We start from the raw sequence: 5,558 nt of genomic DNA, 5'->3' as shown, positions 1-5,558 counted from the left end.
TGCTTGCAATTCTGGGAGCAATGTACAATGTATTTCGTACTGAGCAAGTCTGAGCTGCTTCAGGAGGTAGCTGCACCCATGGCTGGTGGCTCGTTAGTCTGGGATATGATTCTAGCTTTGGGTCTTCTCGCGAATGCAGACGTGTGAGAGTTCCCGGATTCCAATCCCAGGCGAACCATCATTTCTTAAATTGACCAGAGCAAAAATACTCGATCAATTTTCTCAAGAAGCCGCTTTGTTAAATGAGATCGCACTGCCTGAATTAGGGACGGCGCGGAGCTGCCATTGCAGTGAACACGGCGAAGGGAAACACTTGCTCAAAGTGAATACAAGTATTGCAGATTTTTCGCCCACGCATTCCGAGTCTGAATGAATCCTCCACCTGTATTACGCTCAACTCTGAGGGTGATACTTCAGGAAGCGGGGAAGTGAAGTGATTGCAGACGGCGCTGAACAGGTTGAAGTGAATGGTGCCGTCCTGAGGAATGTCAGCAATGAAGGGAGATTGGAAAGTCTGGGGCAGCTCTCTTTGGAGAACAGAGGGCTGAAAGCTGGCCTGATTGAAGTTTTCCACGTCATGAGGGTTTTAGACAGAGGCAATAATGTAGTGAAAATGATCCCAGGCCTGAAAGGATCGAGAACGATTTGGCAGAGATTTAAAGTCATCAGGAAAATAAGCAAAAGTGACATTAGGAAGACTGTTTTCGCACAGGGAGTGGGGTCAGTAAGTCGCTGTCTGACAGTGACAAAGAGGCAGATTCAATGGATACAAAAGGGAATTCGGTGGGCATGTTCAATGTAACAATGTGCAGATTTACAGGGAGAAGGCGACAGAATGAGACACTTATTTACATATTGTGTTGAACCAGCAGAGCTAAGGTGGGCTGCATGGCCTCAGTCTGCGCTGTCACACATTTTGTGATTCTGAGTGAAATCGGAGTTAGACCAAGAGAACGTGGGAAGTTTGACAACGGGTATATTCTGCCCAGCAGGATACTCCATCACAGCAATAAAGGTGTTTTGACATCATCCTCGAAGGTACATGACACAATGCAGATTCAAAACCGAGTATTCCTTTGAATCACTGAGTAATTTGTTTACAGTTATTCAGTTGAGGAGAGCGGAGTTGCACATTGGGAGCCACTCCAGTTGATCTGTCGAAGCCGTTTTCTCCTGTGTGATAGTCCCACCAGCACTCCAATTTGCTGTGCTTCCAGTCAGTAGATGCAGATTACTGTCCCATACTGATACACGGGCCACGATGACCCAGCTGTGGTGACAAGCTTGTGAAGGTCTGAGTGCTCTTCTCATGTTCACTGTCGGCTTCCTATGATCCTAATCATCAAAACTCTCTTCTCTGAGATAGGCATAAACTGGTGAAGGTGAAACACATCAGTTGTGGTGTGTCCCATGCGCAGGAGGCCCTGCAGTAATTGCCCACGCTGTTTCACACAGCAGCATCCTCTCGGTGAATTATGCTTGGCAAAAAAAAATCGATTGAACCAAATCAGTGTCCTCCATTGGATTTTAGTGACACCGTTTATAAAATTCAGGCTCACCGTTAATGTGGAGAGGGGCCGTCAGACTGTAGTTTCCACTCCTTCTACTGAATAAAGGTAATTTTAACTGTATCCAGTGAGAGGAAAGAATTTGCTGTTGGTGGGAAACATTTCTATCTGAACTCGCTGTCACGCTCCTGATAGATTGAGACATAAAGCTGGGAGTCTCTGGATTATGTTGTAAAGAATATCAGTATTATGTTACTCACACCGTACTGTCACCAACTGAACGAAGCAGCTGCCCAGAGGGAGGCGGCTGTGTTTCAATCCCTGGGGAGCTGAGCATTTACCCAAACACTGGGCACACCACCTCCCTGACACTGTTCACAAATCAAACTGACAGTGAAGCTTCACGTGTGATCGAAAGTTTCCGGAAAGAAGACTTGGATCAACAGGCATCCGGAGTGACCATACTCCTTTCTTGATTTGAAATGAAAGAAGTCGAGATCAGAGAGCTTGACGTGACTTGAACACGCAACCTTCTGATCTGGAGTCAGACGCGCTACCGTTGCGCCACAAGCTCACAAATGACCGGTGATCTGTATTCATGCTTAAGGGAAGTGATCGCACTACAATGATTTTACGTTATCAGTAACAACGGAGATCAACAGTTCATGTCTGTTCTGTCTCTCCCCGCTCTCCTTCTGTCTCTCGAAACAATTTCCAACTCCACCTCAATAAAAAGCTGAAAGAACTGCGGCTGCTGTAAATCAGAAACAAAAAAAACAGTAGTTGCCGATGACCCTTCCACAGAACTGATGGTAATTGGGAAAACGTTGGTTTCTCTGCAGGAGATATCGTGGGAGGAAGGCGGATGCAGTAAATGATAGATCAGGACAGACCCCAAAGCGAGGGAAGAACTGTTGAACAGGAAAGGGAGTTGATAACGATCTGCGTGGGAGGGTAAATGGAGACTGTTCGTGGCTAAGAATAGGTAGTGTGTAATGACAGACTATGTGATAACAAGGCTTGGTGTGTGTGGTAGGGACGAGGCCCTAGAAATTATTGAATTCGATATTGGGACCGGAGGGATGGATGGTCCCCAAGAGGAATATTCGGTGCTCTTCGTTCTGCTGCTGCTGAGCTTCGCTGGACCACTACAGCAAACCTGAGACAGAGATGTTGGTCAGGGAACAGGGTGGGGTGTGGAATTGGCAGGCAACTGGAAGCTCAGGGTCTTTTTGCGGGCAGAACGTAAATGTTCTGTGCAGCAGTCACCCAGTTTATGCTTCGTTTTCCCCATTGTAGATGAGATCACATTGTGAGCAGCAAATGCAGTAGACTGGGTTGTAGGAAGTGCAGATAAAGTGCCACTTCACCTGGAAGGTACGTTTGGGCCCTTCGATAGTCAGGAGAGAGCAGGTAAATGGGCTGGTGTCACACATTCGGCAGTTGCAGGGGAAAGTGCCGTTGGACTATTGGGGGAGGAATGGTGTTAGGGTTGATGGGAATGAAGGAAGAGTGGACCTAAGGTATAACTCCTGCCCATTTACTTATCCGCCAAATAGAGGAATTTGTTAAGTGTGTAAAAGGAAATTTTCTAATTCACAATGTGGACGTACATACTGGCGAGGGTGCAAAACCTAAGGGCCAGTAATCATAATTCTATTAACATTAGAATAGTGATTGAAAATAATATATCAGATCTAAAAGTTGAAGTTCTAAATTGGAGGAAGACTCAGATATTAGGCAAGATCTTTCAAAAGCTGATTGGGGCAGTTGTTCGCAGGTTAAAGGACTGCTGGAAAATGGGCAGCCTTCAAATATGAGATAACAAGAGTCCAGGCACGGTGTATTCCTGTTAGGGTGAAAGAAAAGGCTGGTAGGTGTAGGGAATGTTGGATGACTAGAGATATTGACAAATGGTTTAGACAAAAGAAGGATGCATACGTCAGGTATCGACAGAGAGATCGAGTGACTCCTTAGAGCATAAAGGCAGAACGAGTATACTTAAGAGGAAAATCACGAGGGCAAAAAGGAGACATGAGATAGCTTTGGCAAATAAAGTTAAGGATAACCCAAAGGGTTTTTATAAATACATTAAGGACAAAAGGATAACAAGGGAGAGAATAGGGCCCCTGTAAGATCAGCAAGGTGGCCTTTGTGTGGAGCTGCAGTAGATGGTGCGGGGGATACGGAACGGATATTGTGCATCAGTGTTTACTGTGGAGAAGGGCATGGAAGATATAGAATGTGAGAAAGTAGATGGTGACATGTTGAAAAAATGTCCATATTACAGATGAGAAATTGCTGCATATCTTGAAATGCTTAAAAGTGGATCAATCCCAAGGTCCTGATCAGGAGTACCCTAGAATTCTGTGGGAAGCTGTGGAAGTGATTGCTGGGCCTCTCACTGAGATATTTGCATCATCAACAGTCACAGGTGAGGTGCCAGAAGGCTAGAGGGTGGCTAACGTGGTGCCACTATTTCAGAAAGGTGATAAGGAAAAGCCAGGGAACTATAGACTGGTGAGCCAGACATCCCTGATGGGCAAGCTTTTGGAGAGAATCCTAAGAGATAGGATTTACATGTATTTGGAAACGCAAGAATTGATTAGGGATAGTCAGCATGGCTTTATGCATGGGAAATCATGTCTCACGAACATGATTCAGTATTTTGAAGAAGTACAAAGTGGATTGATGAGGGCAGAGCGATGGAAGTGATCTATATGGACTTCAGGAAGGCATTCATCAAGGTTCCCCATGGGAGACGGGTGAGCAAGGTTATGGCATGCAGGGACAACTAGCCATTTGGATACAGAACTGGCTAGAAGGAAGAAAATATAGGGTGATGATGGAGGGTTGCTTTTCAGAATGAAGGCCTGTGACCAATGGTGTACCACAAGGATCGATGCTGGGTCCGCTACTTTTTGTCATTTATATAAATGATTTGTATGTAAACAGAGGAGGTATAGTTAGTAAGTTTGTAGATGACACCAAAATTGGAGGGGTAGTGGACAGCAAGGACGGTTACCTCAGATGATTACAGCGGTACCTTGATCAGATGGACCAATGGGCTGAGAAGTGGCAGATGGAGGTTAATGTAGATAAATATGAGGTGCTGCATTTTGAAAAAACAAATCAGGGCAGGACTTTTACACTAAATGGTAAGTTAATTGGAAATGTTGCTGAACAAAGAGACCTTGGAGTTCAGGTTGATAGTTCCTTAAGCGTAGAGACACAGGCAGATTGGATAGTAAAGAAGGCGTTTGGTGTGCTTTCCTTTGTTGGTCAGAGCATCGAGGATAGATGTTGGGAGCTCATGTTGCCACTGTACAGAACATTGGTCAGACCACGTTTGGAATATTGCATGTAATTTTGGTCTGCTTCCTATCTGAAAAATGTTGTGAAACTAGAAAAGGTGCAGAAAAGATTTACAAGAATGTGGCCAGGGTGGGAGGGTTGAGCTATAGGGAGAGGGTGAACAGAGTATTTTCTCTGGAGCATCAGAGGCTAAGGGGTGACCGTATAGAGGTTTATAAAATTATGAGGGATATGGATAGGGCAAATAGACAAGTTCTTTTCCCTGGGATGGGGGAGAACAGAACTCGAGGGCGTAGGTTTAGGGAGGGGAGGGGAAAGATATAGAAGGGACATAAGGGGCAACCTTTTCATGCAGAGGGTGATGCATGTACGACATGAGCTGCTGGAGTAAGTGATGGAGGCTGGCATAATTACAGCATTTAAAATGTATCTGGATGTGTATATGAATAGGAAGGTTTTATGGGGATTTGGGCCAAGTGCTGGCAAATGGGACTAGGTTAGGTTAGGATATCTGGGCTGCATGGACGAGTTGGACTGAAGGGTCTGTTTCCGTGCTGTACATCTGTGTCACTCTGTGAGACTCCATGGGATTCTCTAGGAGGAATTGAGGACTGCAGATGCTGGAGATCAGAGCTGAAAATGTGTTGCTGGAAAAGCGCAACAGGTCAGGCAGCATCCAAGGGATCCTCTGCCCAAGAGAGCAGTTGAGACAGCTTCATGAAGTATACTGAAGAC

The 5,558-nt window shown here is 45.4% G+C and overlaps 1 non-coding gene across 1 annotated transcript; it reads right to left on the bottom strand.

Moving 5' to 3' along the window:
* Positions 1 to 2,010: 2,010 nt before the first annotated feature.
* Positions 2,011 to 2,082, bottom strand: trnaw-cca (transfer RNA tryptophan (anticodon CCA)). Its single transcript has one exon. It is a non-coding gene; the product is annotated as a tRNA-Trp (tRNA).
* Between the last annotated feature and the right edge of the window lie 3,476 nt (positions 2,083 to 5,558).

This window comes from Hemiscyllium ocellatum, assembly GCF_020745735.1.
Source record: "Hemiscyllium ocellatum isolate sHemOce1 chromosome 27 unlocalized genomic scaffold, sHemOce1.pat.X.cur. SUPER_27_unloc_5, whole genome shotgun sequence".
Lineage (NCBI taxonomy): Eukaryota > Metazoa > Chordata > Chondrichthyes > Orectolobiformes > Hemiscylliidae > Hemiscyllium > Hemiscyllium ocellatum.
Note: the sequence above shows the minus strand (reverse complement) of the source record. Positions and strands in the feature narration are given on the sequence as shown.